The 15,070-nt window shown below is 40.1% G+C and overlaps 1 long non-coding RNA gene across 4 annotated transcripts in view; it reads left to right on the top strand.

Annotated features, from left to right (window-relative positions):
* The window catches only part of LOC129398405 (uncharacterized), a 271,713-nt gene that overhangs the window by 230,798 nt on the left and 25,845 nt on the right, over nt 1-15,070 (top strand). For all 4 annotated transcript variants that reach the window (XR_008626159.2, XR_008626158.2, XR_008626157.2 and 1 more), the window contains one exon: nt 13,729-13,860. This is a non-coding gene — a long non-coding RNA (uncharacterized LOC129398405). The remainder of the gene's footprint in view (nt 1-13,728; nt 13,861-15,070) is intronic.

Genomic DNA, 15,070 nt, shown 5'->3' with positions numbered 1-15,070 from the left:
AGATGCACATTTCAACTGGGCACATTACCAAAATCAAACTGAGCTCGCTAGTAGGAAAACAGAGTCATGGATATTGCATAGGCCAATGGCAGGGTCAGTCACAGATACCCTTTCCCTTTGCTGTGATGTCTCTGCCTCTAGCCTCCCTTAACTACCCAGCAAAGCTCTATCCAGCCACTTTCTACCCAAATTTGGCTCTTTATTGGAGTCTTCCAGGTGATTCCCAGGCCACACTGATTTCCCTGAGCCAGATTTCAGTCTTTGGGGACAAGGAGAACCTCAGGGCCAGAAAGGAGGCCCTAAGGGACAGAAATAGAGCTTTTGCCACAAGAGCAGTAGTTGATGAATTGGACTTGTTTCTTTGCAGGGAGATGGAAAGGTTATAGTAAGATGGCATGGACATCTGTGAACAGAATAAAGAGATGCCAGTGAGGAGAAGTAAACTCAGATTTTTTTTTTAGTTGGGCAAGCTTAATTACTTAAAGTAAAATCTCAAGTAAAATCAATAGCAAATTCAAAAATACAATGTAAGGATTTTATAAAGGGTTTCTGGCAACGATTACATAACAAACCAGTGGGTGGGAAAGAAAACATAAAAAGTAAAGCCAAACAGCTTGCCTATTATTACTAATAGGCAATGCTATTAATAAATAGCTTGCTTATTATTATTATTGCAATACTGCTAGCAATAAAGGTGACAAAAATCATAATCATAAGGTGAAGGCTTTGAGTCGATCTCCAGTCCACTGGAGCCCATTGCAAAGAAGGATACCGAGGTGTCATCTGAGCTTGGGAGGAGAGTAGGGTGATATTTTACTGATTAGTAATTGGTAGAATCTTCCAAGGATGTGGAAGGGGAAATAGTGTTGAGTGAGACATATATCTTCCTAGCCATGACTTTGTCTATAAATCCAGATAACAGGTTGGCCACAGAGACATTGGTCATGAAAAAGTGGGCCATACAGTGGTCTCCTTATGATAGTGTGTGGACTCTCCCTGAAATTACCAAAGAAGTTCCCAAGACTTGGCTTTTCCTGCCAGTCCAGAGAAAGTTGATGAGATTATATCTTAAGTTTTCTTTACATCATTCTTGAACTGATCATTCATACATTTGTTAGTGGCTTCCAGCAACAGCTGCTTCCAAAGGACCCCATCATCCTAAAATGGCTCATTATGCCAGCCTAATGAACCAGTCCTCTAAATCAGAAGTCCTTTGATCTATTTAAAAATGAAACCCTGGAAGTCCCCAAAAAATCCTGCTAAGCAATTCTTAGAAGACTGCTTAGTAGGGGATAGATCAGGATTTATTGAGCTCTAAAATGATCTCCCTAATAATTTGGTAGTGTTTTATTTCTTTTTCTTTTACACTTCTGTTCTGATTTCCCTTGAAACAATATCTCTCAGAAAACCCTATAAGACTGAAAGATTTATCCTGTTTTTAAACACTTGGACTCTCCCTGAGAATTGCACTCTGTTGGTAAGGAACGCTGCTTAATTCTGTGTTCTAAACAGCCCCTCAGTAACAGTGGAAGCTCTCAGTAAATACTTAGTGATCAATTTCAGTTACATTTGCTCAGAATGATCAAAATGGCATGGCTGTACTATTGCACATGCATTAAGTGACATTAGAGTGATATGTTTTAAACCTATTTTCAAACCTATTTAGAGTTTCCTTGCCAGTGTGTTTGATATAACAGGGCATGTGTTTTGAAAGAGGCTGAAGGAGAAAAAGGGATCTGTGCATAATGACCATAAGCGTATCCTCCGGTTGCTTTCCTGTTTCAGGGGCATGTAGGATGTACTTAAAAGGTCACTGATTAGTCCAGTTCCATATCAGTAAACAGTGTTTTGAAACAGACGGAGGAAAATAATAGCCAATGGAGTTTTACCAATATAATAAATTAAAAAGCAGGGAAACATGGTTTATAGATTATTTTCTCCAGCAGGATGCTTTCAAATATGACAGAATGGCACCTGAATAGCACACTGTGGACATATTTCACCGGTCTTTGATCAGACTTGATATCTAGATTGGATTTTTATTCTGCATTAAAATGTAGATTGATCTGGCAAAATCTGATACAAAATTGCCTGGAACGAACAGCACAGGAAAGGATGTTAAGCTGAAGACAGTGTAGAGTCTGGCTCAATGGGTTTGGGAAATCCAGCCCATAGACTTGCCTATCATCCACGACTGCCTTGGTAGCTCATCTAAATTTGAATGGGTCTATGCACTGCCACCCCTACTTTTTTGCTCTTTTTTCCATCTTGCACCCAACTGACATGAGTCAAAGGCCTTCAGTGTATCCCTTGGCAAATTCAGGCGGTTTTCCACCCAATAGCCATTCTATCTTGCTAAGCAAACTGTGATGTTGTTTAGGTGTCAGTTGACCATGTGTCTCAGAGACACCTGGATTTCACCCACCATCCCTCCTCCTCTCACCCAGAGGAAGATTCTTGACAGGTCTAAGCCCATCACGGGTAGTTCCAGTCTCCTTCACTTTGGTTGGTTTAAGTATGGGCATGTGGCACAATTCTGGTCAGTGAAATATGAGATGAAGTCTGTGGGGAGTGCCTAAAAATATTCCCCTTGCTTTTAAAAAGTTCACAAAACCCATCCTTGTCTTTTTTGGACATTGATGTCTACATCAATGGGAGCATCCATCTTGGAGCCATGAGAGCTGCCGGCCGATGGAGGAAAGCCAACACACTGAGGTAGCAGAGCAGAAGGAAGAAAAGAAATGGAATCCTTTATTACACCATTGAGATGCTGAGTTCACCCAACCTGCCCACTAAAGGTAACCACTATCCTGAGGTAGTAGACACTGTGATGTACCACAGATCCCTTCTTCAGGACAAAGGCATTCATTTCCTCAGCTACCAGAAATATTCCTTCTCTGGAAATCACATTTGGGTATTGCTTCACTCCAAATAGGTCCCCTCCTTAGGGGAAGCCTGTGTCTAATAATTGATTTGTATGGGGCACAAAGGCCTAACCACCTTGCTTCAATGGGGGAATAACTCTAAAGAACATCCCACCTCTAGAGTTTTTTGTGGATCAGCTTAGGCCTTGTGATTGCATTGCAGTTTAACTTCCTCTTCTGTCCAGTACTGCTTCTCTTTCCTCTTTACATGTGTTGTTCATGAAAGCACTTGTCAATAAATCTGCTGCATGCAAAACTCCATCTGAATCCATTTCCAGTCTAACCCAGCATAAGAGAGTTAATTTTTAAAGTAATCACTCCTTTGCTTTTTAAAAATGACTTTGCCACTGAAAATCACATGCATCCTTAAATGCCGTTTATTATAACACGTGCCTGGTCCCTTCCCCAAGAAGACTTTACATAAATAGAGTCATACACCATGTGTATTTTTTGGTGTCTGCCTTTTTCACTCAACACTATGTTTGTGAGGTCTCATGATTTATTGCATAATACTTGAATTTTATTTATTTTATTGTGTTATAATATTGTAGAAATTTACCACAAGCTATTTCTACATTATACTATTGATGGGCGTTTGGGCTGTTTACAGTTCGGGGGCTATGATAAACAATGTTGCTATGAAGATTCCAGTACATTTCTCCAACACACACTTGCGTGCATTTTTGTGTGGTATATATCTAAGAGCGGAATTGCTGGATCGAAGAGTTGGCATAGGTGCAGTTGTAGAATTCTGTCAACGGTTTTTAAAAGCAGTTGTGTGTACCAATTTACTGTCTATTAAAGTATAGGATCGTCGCTTCATATTCCTGCCAATACTTGGTTTTGGGGGCTCTAATTTTAATCTTTACGATGGATATGTAGAGGCATGTGTGGTCTAATTTGATTTACCTTATTGCTAATGGGGTTGAGACTTTTTCACGTCTTTACTGACCATTTGGATATCTTCTTTAGAGAAGTATCTGTTCATATCTCTTGTGTATATTTTCACTAAGCTGTTTGTCTTTTTCTTATTGAGCTTTAATGTTCTTTACCTATTCTGGATATAAACCATTTGTTGGTTACAGATGTTACAAAAGTCACAGCTTTCACTGGCTTGATTTTTCACTCTCTTAATCACATACTGTATCTTAATGAAAAGAAGTTCTTAATTTCAGTGTAATCAAAATTATTAATCTATTCCTTATAATTAGTACTGCTCTTTTGGTTCTGATTAAGAAATATTTGTCTCTCCAATATCATGAAGCTGTTCTTCTATGTTACTTTATAGTTGTTTTATTGCTTCATCTTTTATACATAAATATGTCTGCAGTATACTTGTAATTGTTTCTTGTGTACAATCTGAAATTATTTTTTCCCACACCGATATTTAACTATCCCAGCACTATTCCCTGAAAAGGCCATCCGTTTCCACTGATCTTGGCAACACTTTTTTGAGAAATCAAGTGTCCGTATATGCATGGGCCTGATTCATGGGCTTTTCATTCTGTCCTAATTAGTCTATTTGTTTATCCTTTCATTGGCACCAAATTGTGCTATTATAACTCTGTAATATTGATACCTCCAATTTCTTACCGCCCATTCATCTTTGGGAGTTATGGTTTTATCCCCAATCCTCCACCAAAACCGCTCCATCAAAAACACTCTGCAAAATCTCCCTGGTCAAGTCTCTAATGACTTCCATGATGCCAAACCAAATGGCCCATTCTTGGTCCTCATCTTACTCAACCTCTCAAAAGCACTTCACGCACTTTTTTCACTAGGATTCAAGGAAATCCCACTCTCATGATTTTCTTCCTAAATACCTGGCCATGTCTTCTGAGTCCCCTTTGCTGAATCATTCTCCTCACCCTAATCTCAAAATGTTCAAATCTCCTAGAGCTCAATCCTTGAACTTCTCTATCTACACTGTCCCTTAGGTGATCTCCTCCCATCCCATGGCTTCAATTCCAGCTACTCAATGATAGCATCCACATTTATATCACTAGCCCCAGCATTTCTTTCAACTTCCTCATTGATATCTCCATTTGGATGCCAAGTAAATGCCTCAAACTTAAAATGTCCAAGACAAGATTACTGCCTTCCATCTTCTTCCTCAATCTAATCCTTCCTAGTGTTCCTCATCTCCGTAAATGGCATCATTCAACTAGTTTTTCAATTCAAGCCCCAAACTTTATTGTCATCCTTGATACCAAATACATTCTGAATTTAATCACGTTTGCCACCTCCATGAGTCCCACTCTGGTTTACATGAATCACTTAAGAATGGCTAGAGTTGGAGAAAACTTAAGCTTAAACCAAGGATCAGCAAAGTAGGGTCACCAGACCAAATCTGGCCTGCCATCTAGTTTGGTAAATAAAGTTTTATTGAAACACAGCCATTCTCATTCTTTTCTGTATGGTCTATGGCTGATTTTGTGCTACAACGGCAAAGTTGTCATTGTGATAGAGACTATCTGGCCCATCAAGCCTAAAATATTTGCTACCTGGGCATTTACAGAAAAATTATCCTGACCCCTGACTTTAGGGGGTCATTACTAGGCTCATGTAAGGACATCCAGAGGCCTGTGATCAAAGATTGGTGCAGGGGCCAAATGATATCATGAAGGACAAAAGATCTTTCTAGTTTTCTATTCTGTCATTCTTGGCTTATTGCCTTACAGTCACAAACTGACTACTGCACCTCCAGGTATCATGTTCAAATTCCATATAAGAAGAAGGGGATAAGCTAAGGAGAAAAAGGAGGAAAAAAAATAGTGTCAACCATATCTGTCACCCTTCTTATCAAAAAAGCAGAGATCTCCCTAAAGCTTTCTCAGCAGATTATCTGTTATATCTCACTGGCAGGAGCCATGTTACATGGCCACCTAGAGCTGCAAGGGGAATCAGGAGACCAAACATCTGGCTTTTCAGCTTGTCTAGTAGATGAAGGAAAGGGAGAGGAAATGGAGAATTGGTGCTGGGTAAGCCATGGCACAGTGTGTGCATATGAACCCATTGTTATTTCTCTCCTGGACAACCTAACTTGTCTCCCTGCTTACATGCCTGCCCTTCACAGTCTATTAATCACACCAAAACCAGGCTGATGGTTCTCAAAAACAAATCACATTTTGTCACTTTTTGCTCAGAATCCTCCAGCTGCTCACATCACACTTAGAGTAAAATCCAAAGCTTTCCAGGATCTCAATTCTGATGGTTCTCCAGTCTTCTTCCTGCCTCTCCCTCCTTGTTTCACTCTTATCCAGCCACACTGGCCTTTAGAGTGTTTTTTAAACACACAAACCATCCCGCCTGGGGGGCTCTGCTTGGGCATGTCTTGTCCCCACATTGTCACATGACTTGCTCCATCACTATGTCCTGGTCTCTGATCAAATACCACCTCCTCAGAGAGGGCTTCCCTGTCATCTAAAACAGCACCCATATCACTTTTCTCTCCTTGCTTGCTTTATTTTTGTTCCTAGCACTAATAAGAACATAACATTATAATTGATGTTTATTTGCCTAGTTGCATATAGAATATAAGCAATGACAGTATTTATTTCATTACTGTATTTCCAGACCCCCTAGAAGTAGGCCTTGGCACAGAGTAGGAGAAATAATTGTTAAATGAATTAGTGGATTCCCATTACTACCAGTTTGTCCATGTTTAAAACTCATTTTTCCTGATGTTCACAAGGAAATAGTAAGATCTGAAAGTCTGGAATCTTATTTTATTCCCCCTTTGTCTCTGGGTAATCCTGAGGATGTCCATCAGTCTCTCAGAGTCTCAGTTACATCATCTGAAAACCAGGGTTGGAGACAAAAGTTGCTCTCTAAGTAAGTGCTAGTCATCCTCAATTCACCAAAAGGATCCCTATCCAAACAGCAAAAGGGTCCCTATCCAACCAGAATGTCAGCAAAAGGATCTCTATCTAATCAGAGATAGGGCAAAGAGTCTGTTCCATAAGATCCATCCAAAAGATGCCAGATACCTCCTTGTGCCCAAGAGCTTGGCTTTCCTCTGCTCTCTCTTTTGAGGCTTGTCCCTTTTACAGAGATTTAATATATGTCACAGAAACAAGGTAATGAATCCTTTCTCTTTCAAAGCACCTTTCATTCACCCATCAGTAAAAACAGCCAGAGCATGATCGATTGTAAGCAATGGACATATCCTCTCCTTTCATGGTTGAGCTTTTGTTGCTGCCTTGTGTCTTGGCTATTGTGCAGTCTATGTTCCATGTCCTATGTGCTATATAACCTGAATTTTTGAATCTTCTAATATATACAAAGCCATGCTGTGATTCTGGGAAAGGTTAAGGAAGAATAGGCAGCCCACTGAAATGTGGCAAGTCAACATTGTGAGACCTTTGGAGGTGATCAGGTAGGGAGAGATCTCTGGGGACTATGTCTGACTGTCACCTACCCTGAGAGGAGAAAAAGGCCAGAACATGGCATGGTCCCCTCCACTTAGGTCAGCAAGAGTGGGCAAAGCCCAAACCCCTGCAGGAAGACTGAGGTTCAAACAGCCAGAAAAGGAAGAAGAAACTGACTGATGTGGGGAACTAGGGCCACTTCCTCTAGCTTCTTTTGCGTAAACCTCCTGGAAAATGATGCTGCCATGAGTTGCCAGTTAGAACTGACTCAAATCAAATGAGCAGGTGAAAAGTTTCCTAAATTTCTGTTTCATACTGTTGATGGTTAATAGATAGATTATGGGAGGTGGTTTCTCCCTCCCCCACCAGAAACTGGCCGGAAAACTTACTTCTCATCGATGTGTGAGCAGTGGTCAAAGTATTTGTCATGGTGTAATGTGTCACAGAATGACTTTTATGGCATTACAACAAATGCAGGCAGAGATCAGCAAGGCTCATGAGATTTGTTGTCACATTAGAGTTGACCTGAAAACCTTCAAAGTCATGTATTTGTGATACAAGTCACCCTAGCACTTTTCAAGGCACAAATATTCACAGTATATCCTATTAAAACACTCACTCAGAAAGCCACTGTTATAATTATATGCTTCATTCATTCATTCAATATTTACTTATTACTATCATCAATACTTTCTACAGTGAGTTCTAACACATCCCAGACTTTAAGATCATCTTTGAAAACATTGCTTTTTCCATAACAAGAAGTGTATTCACTTAACATACAAGTAGATTCCTTATTCTGTTATACAATTCACACATTGTCGCACAAGAATAATACATTATCCTGAAGTTGAACCTGACTTTCTCTGTATCAAGGGTGATTAGTCGGCCATTTGTCTTGTTATTTCCAAGTCAAAATTAATATTTGCGTGCCGATGGAATTCCTAATCCTTGTGATATTTTTCAATATGTGACTAGCAAATAGATTCTAAACATATCCAGAGCAGGCATCTTATATTCCGCTTTATGCTAAGCACTGAGATTGAATTCACAAAATTTTTCAAGTTGCAAGGAACCTTAGAGTCATGACCTCTCATTCTACAGACGATTGACAGCCAGGTAGAGTGACTCGTTCAAGGTCACCAGCCAATGAGTGGTTAGATTAGGACTCTTTCACCTTTACACCCAATTTTCTGGTGTTTTACACCACATTGCCTTTGGATTTGATGTAGAAGAAACACTTTTTCAAAGTCTGGATGGATAAAAATGTGACATTAAAAACATTACCTTAAACTTTAAGTGGGGGAACTCCAGAACCTAATGTATTTGAATTCTCATTAGGAAGAGATTTTATTCAAAACCACCCAGCAATGGTCTATTACTTTATGGGCATTCTACATTTCTCTATGTTCTATAAATTATTCCCAAAAGTTAAAATAATCAAAAACTAATCACCAGAAGTTCAAGCTACTTATTCACATAAAGTTATCAAGTATTTAAATTTCAAAAATGTAAATTAGAAAGACAATGTTCTTTTTATGTGGTTTGTAGTTTGTAAATATATGATAGACATTTCCATATCTGCAAATAATCTAATAATCTGTAAACCTTGCAGTTGAGAAGAAAGAAAATAACACCTCTTGGAAATGGCTCATGAATGTAGCCTCAAAGTCCACGGATATGCATCTGGGTGCAAGAAAAAGAGCATTAACATAGAGGAAAAGTCTCTGGCAGATACAAATTTGAGTTTTAGAAGATTTCTACCTTTTAATTTCATGTGTACATAAATGAATATTAGTAATGTGAAAGCTTTTTAAAGAAGAAGATGCTATGGTAACTTCGCTTCAAGGGGTACATCATCCCTGCAATGGGAAAATGCCCAGAATTTAGAATGTGTAAGCAGAACCCATATGAAGTCCACAGATATCTGGGTTGAGCTACAAAGCATTAGACTTTCAAACCCCAGAGCTTCTATTACTGGACAAGTGAGAAAAACCAGCTGCACTTTTGCATTCTAGTGGTAGGCGGAGGAAGAGTAGCACTCTGAGTGTCTTTCATCACACTCACACAGGTTATCTTCTCCATTTGATAGCTTGGCAGACAGGTTCACTGAATTGGATGCACCAAATTCGAGTAACTCAAATCTAAAGTCAATCAGCCTTGTTTTGTTAGTCTCTGAAACGAGCTTTTAAAAAGTGTCCTTTCTGTAACTCCTGAACACAAAACTGTCCTCATTCTCCTGTGTAAATTGCTTTCTATGACAACACCCCTCCTGTACACAGCAGCCCTTTAGGCTCAGACAAGCTTCCTTTTTACTTGCACTCAAATCCAGAACTTTGTAAACAGGTTTCTCCCACCCTGCTTCGTAAGGCTTTCCTCATTTTACACAACTGTCAAAAGCAACAGAGGCCAGAGTGGTGGGAGGCAGCCACGGTAGGTGTATTGATAAAAGATGCCAGCGTCCTAGTTCCAACTCTGACACCCCCTTTCAATATATAAACTTCTCGCCACACTGAAATGTTCATTATGCCATTCAGAAGTAGAGGTCTAGTGGGACAATTTGCTGTAAAGCGCCTCCGTGATTATAAAGAGAAAATCAGTCACTTATTCTGTGGGGATTGTTCATAAGACTGACAGACATGCTCAGTGTGGAGCCGGGAGTCTGCACCTGGTCAGGAAACTGCAAGATGGGACAACGGTTTCTCTGTTGCTAATAATTATGCCTTGGGTTTAATCACCAACTTCATGCCTGACAAAATGGAAGCCAAAGACTGGGGAAATGATGAAGCAATAGGTATTTAAATCATGGAACATTTTTCATTCAATTAGTATGGTGATGAGGCGCGCCGTTTGTTAGGGATTCTAGCTGATGCCGACAGTATTCAATTTAAGGTTAGTTGAAATGACGGCAGCAGAGTTGGAGAAGTGACATACAACAATGAATATGTCAGTTCCCTATAGGCTGGAGATAGACTTTTGATGGCTTGAATCATAGCTCAGAAAGGTAAAATTGAAAAAAAGAAAGTAATTTGCTGCCTGATATTCACAGTACTTTCTCTTCATTTTAGTGAAAGCAAAGAATGGGGTTAGGAAAAGACAGACAGCCTAGAGGAAGAAAACAGATGACTGTAGTCTGTAAATTCCATTTGCATATCATTAATCAATTTAGGCAGCTGGATGGTCTGGGCCTATTACTTAGAATACTATGTTAACCCAGCCCACTTTGTACTAGTCTAATTGCTCCATGGTACAGATAATACCACAGGAAGTGATAACATCACTGCTCTGGCTTTGAAGCTGTCAACTTGACTTTTTTTTTTTTTCTTTGACAAATTTCACAATGATAATCACATCTCTCCCTGGGAGGTTGCTTCTTGATGTCATACTTTTAAATTTAAAATTGCTTATGAAATGATCTTCTACTTTTTCCTTCTGTCCTTTCCACCATTTGCAAAACCCTATCCATTCCGAGAATCACTAATCTTCATTAATTGCACAAACAGCATGTGAAATCTCTGCCAGGAGGTCTACTTTGATGCCCACCCTGCCATGAATATTAATGTATAGGCTTTTCCCAATGACTCAGGAAAAACTCAAGAGGCAGGGTCTATTGAGACACCATGTTTATTGCCACAAAGTGGCAATAGAAAAAAATTAATTAATTGAACAATTGGGAGTTCAGCTATTCAGTTCATTATCTCAAAGTGAAAGAGATGATAAAGACAGGATTAACTCTAGCTGGATGGGGATAAAAGGACCAACTTCAGTCACCTCTTAACCACAAATGTGTAATCCATGCTGTGGAGTTTTCTGGGGTAAAATTTTAAATGCAAGTGTTTCTCCTTAGTTAAGGGTACGTAGATATCCTCTCCTATTATGTATCTATTGGTGTGTGCTCTGAGAATACTAAAGAGTAATTTTAGTATTAGCCCAAGTACTTGATGACTGTGTATTATATATGCCTCTGTTCTCATTCCTATGCCTGCTGGATGGGATGCACAAGGAGCTGGCTTTGAGGACGGAAGTCCTGCCATACCTAGCCATGTGATCTTGGGCAACCATCTGTGGGCTTCAGTTTTCTCGTGGGTAAAATTATTAAATAAAAAGGTGAATCACTAAAGTTTCTTCTGTTCTTATATTGCATGATTTTAACCTTTTAAGTCAACGTGTATTGAACTACTGATGGGCCAGATACTGTAATGTACCATGTGCCTCCCAGGCATTCTCTCATTTGCTCCTCCCAGCAGCCCTCAGAAGCAGATACAATTATTCATCCCATTCACAGGTGAGGACACCGAGGCCTAGAGAGAGAAAAGTCAAGCTCTGCATCTCATGCCCAGACATATGCCTGCCATGTGCCTCCCTATAACAGGTCTTAGGTGTTACTTTTTCCCTTCCTTCTTTCTTTCTCTGCCTTTTTTCTTTAGTATTAAAATTATTGTTTTTATGGAAATACTATTTGCTAATTGCTTAAAAAATCAATAAATACATAACAGCATGAATAACAAAACAAAACTAATCTACATCATCACCATCCAGGAAAAACTTACTAATATTAGGTAAGCATTATTCCAGATACCTTGCTATACACATGTACACCCAGCTGGAGCTGGCTAGACACACAGACAAAATGGGCAATTATTTCTAGAAATAAAGTGTGTAAAATTATATTTTACTTGGTTCTAAGAATGAAAAAGAGGAAACTGAAGAAATGAGTCTCTGCAGGAGATATTATTTTCTAAAAAAGCTCTTTAGGGTTAAGAAAATAAGTTTATCAAAAACAGTTAGAGATGGACAAGGTCTCACTCTCTCACCTAGGCTGGAGTACAGTGGCACAATCAAGACTCATTACAGCCTCAACCTCCCTGGCTCAAGTGATCTCCCCATCTCAGCCTCCCGAGTAGCTGGGACTACAGGCACATGCCACCAAGCCCAGCTAATTTTTTTTTTTTTTTTTTGTATTTTAGTGGAGACAGGGTTTAGCCACATTGCCCAGGCTGGTCTTGAACTTCTGGGCTCAAGCAATCCAGCCACCTCGGCCTCCCAAAGTGCTGGGATTACAGGTGTGAACCACTGTGTCTGGCCTATATACTTCATATTTCAATTTCAGACACCATTTACTAATTCTCTGCTATGAAAGGTGAGGAAAGTAGCCCTAATTCCCACGTTCTGACACCTTCTGATTTTCATTAGTTATATTACTTTTTTTTTACTTGATAATAATAAGATTTTTAACATTTACATTCTATGCTATACTCATAATTCTCAGGATTTGGAAGTAACTTTATAACTCCAGGATTTGTAGGTTGGGTTCTCAGTTTAAATGGATTTATTGCTCACTTGTCTTTTTATCACATAGCTTCTTCATTCCTGAATACTTTCATTCTGACTCATGTCTTAGTTGACTGGAGTCTATCAAGTGGATTTTTCAAGGAGGACTCAGAAATGCTGAAACTCTAAATTCTTCTGTGCTTGGGAATATCTGCTTGATGCTCTTATGTCTATACAAACACTTGCCTGGATTTATTATTCTTGGGTCATTTTTTTTCCCTCAGAATTTTGTAGACATTCCTACATCGTCTCCAGATATTGGGACTGTGGGGAAGTCTGAGGCCAGCACCATTTTCCCCCTATGGGTAATTTATTATTTTCCTTAGGCCTGATATCTAAAGAATTTTTCCTTTATCCTTGACTGTAATAACTTAATACCATCACGCCTCCATGTTGAATAATTTTTATCAATTTGTCCTGGGCGAAACGTGGGGATTGTTTTATTCTGCAGATCCAGTTCTTCAAGGCAGGGTAAGAGTACGCTTCCATATGATTTGGAGGATAATAGATAGATAGGTTCCCCCCATATGAAAGTGCCCTCCCATAACCTTCTTACTAGTAAACCACTCTGTCTAAAACTATATCTTGTTCACTGTCATTTCCCTAGTGCTTGGCAGTATCTGGCACACAATGGACACGCCAAAAATATCTGGTGAAATAGAACACAGGATAAATGGAAACGAGGAGGGTTGGGGAGAGGCTAGAATGAGAAGGGGCACTGGAAGGAGGGGCGAAGATTTTACTCTGTGCATTGCTATGTCGAAGCAGTAATCCTTTAAACACTACTCGATTTTAATCCACTCAGGAAAATCACGGGTGGGGTGAACCACCGTTGACAAGGTGTTGTGCCTACCCCTTAATGTGGGGGGTGATGGTAAAAAAGTTTAAACCCACTGGTTGGGCTAAGAAGCACTTGAACCCTTTCATCTTGGACACTGGTCTCCCAACTGCACTCCTGCTTGAGTGAGTGTTTTCCTGATCCAATTCATCTTTCCAGCTGCCTTAACAGTAATTTTTTTTAAAGAAACAACTAAAAACAAGTATTCACAGAGACAATCTGCAGTCTTCGATTCTTAAATATTTCCCTACTGATTTTTCTTCAGGAAGAAGCAAAGAAGTCTAAGTTCTTTGGAGTAAGATGCTCTCAAATGCCTAGGAACACTGATCTCCTAACTTGTCTTCCTGCTTTGAGTGTCCCTCTGAGGTTAAAGTTCCTGCCTCAGTCTCCAACAATAGTAAGTACAAAATCAATGTTAGTTCCTGACCGCTCCCCCTCTCTGTGTATTGGTCAATCACTATCTGATCATATTGTACTGAAATTAATTCTTGGAATGTCTGTCTTCCCCTCGACTATAAGCCTCTCTGAGCAAGATCCATGTCTTACTCATTTTTGTGTCTGCAGTTTAGTTCCTGGTTCATTGTAGGTTCTCAATAAACGTCTGTTAGAATGAGTTGATCTCTTGGATCCAGTGCCCCAGAAAGATACGTAAGTACTATTTTTATCCTTTCCCATTGTGTGTCCACCTTCTCTCCAATCCTAGATCACCAAAAGTGAAGCAGAAGTGATGCGAGTAGCAATTTGTAGTATCAAAACAACTTCTTATAGTGCACAGAAAGCCCAGCACTGTCTTGTATGGGAGACTCGTGGTTCTGCCACTATCTTGCTGGGTGACCTGAGATAACTTCTTTTCTCTCTGGGTCTGATTCCTCACAGGTCATTTCCACTGCTGCCCCCTGAGGAGTGCCACTGGAGATGATCTCACAACAAAGAGAGGGGGGAGAGGTCAGGAACTAACATCTATTTTGTAGTTACCACTGTGGTATGGTTTGCAACATGGCTCTGTAACCCTCAGGATCCCTACCAGATATTTTCATCTATTCCTTTATTCTCCTCAGGTCCCTGGCCCTCCCCTTTCCTCTGTGCTCTCAGCAGCTGACCTTGTCTTTTCCTTTACTGAGAGTAGAGGCACCTCTTACAAATACTCTGGCCTCTGCCTGGACTGACTGGGCTAAATTGTCTCCAAAGATGGCCACCAACCATTCCTCCCACCGGTCTGCATGCAGGCTGCTCCTCCCGTCAGAAGATGGAGACTGCTTCCTTGCCCTTGAATCCAAGCTGGCTCATGACTTGCTTCAATGAACAGGAAATGGCAGAAGTGATGCTCTGAGGCTTCTGGGCCTAGACTTTAAGAGATGTTGCCCCTTTCCTTTTTCCCTCTTGGGATCCAGCCTACCACATAGAGAAGTTTGGGTTGACAACTAAATGTGAGAGAGAGACAGACAGAGAGAAGAGGGAGAGTGGATTCAGCTAGACCTTAGTCATTCCAGCCATTCCTAGCTGAAGCACCAGCATGTGAAAGAAGCCACCTTCTAACCTATCAGAACCCCCAATTTTACTGACCTCAGTCAACACCATGTGGAACAGAACTACCCCAGGGAGCCCAA

Source organism: Pan paniscus, chromosome 6, assembly GCF_029289425.2.
Source record: "Pan paniscus chromosome 6, NHGRI_mPanPan1-v2.0_pri, whole genome shotgun sequence".
Lineage (NCBI taxonomy): Eukaryota > Metazoa > Chordata > Mammalia > Primates > Hominidae > Pan > Pan paniscus.
The sequence above is the reverse complement of the archived record's forward strand: the minus strand, read 5'-3'. Positions and strand labels throughout refer to the sequence as shown.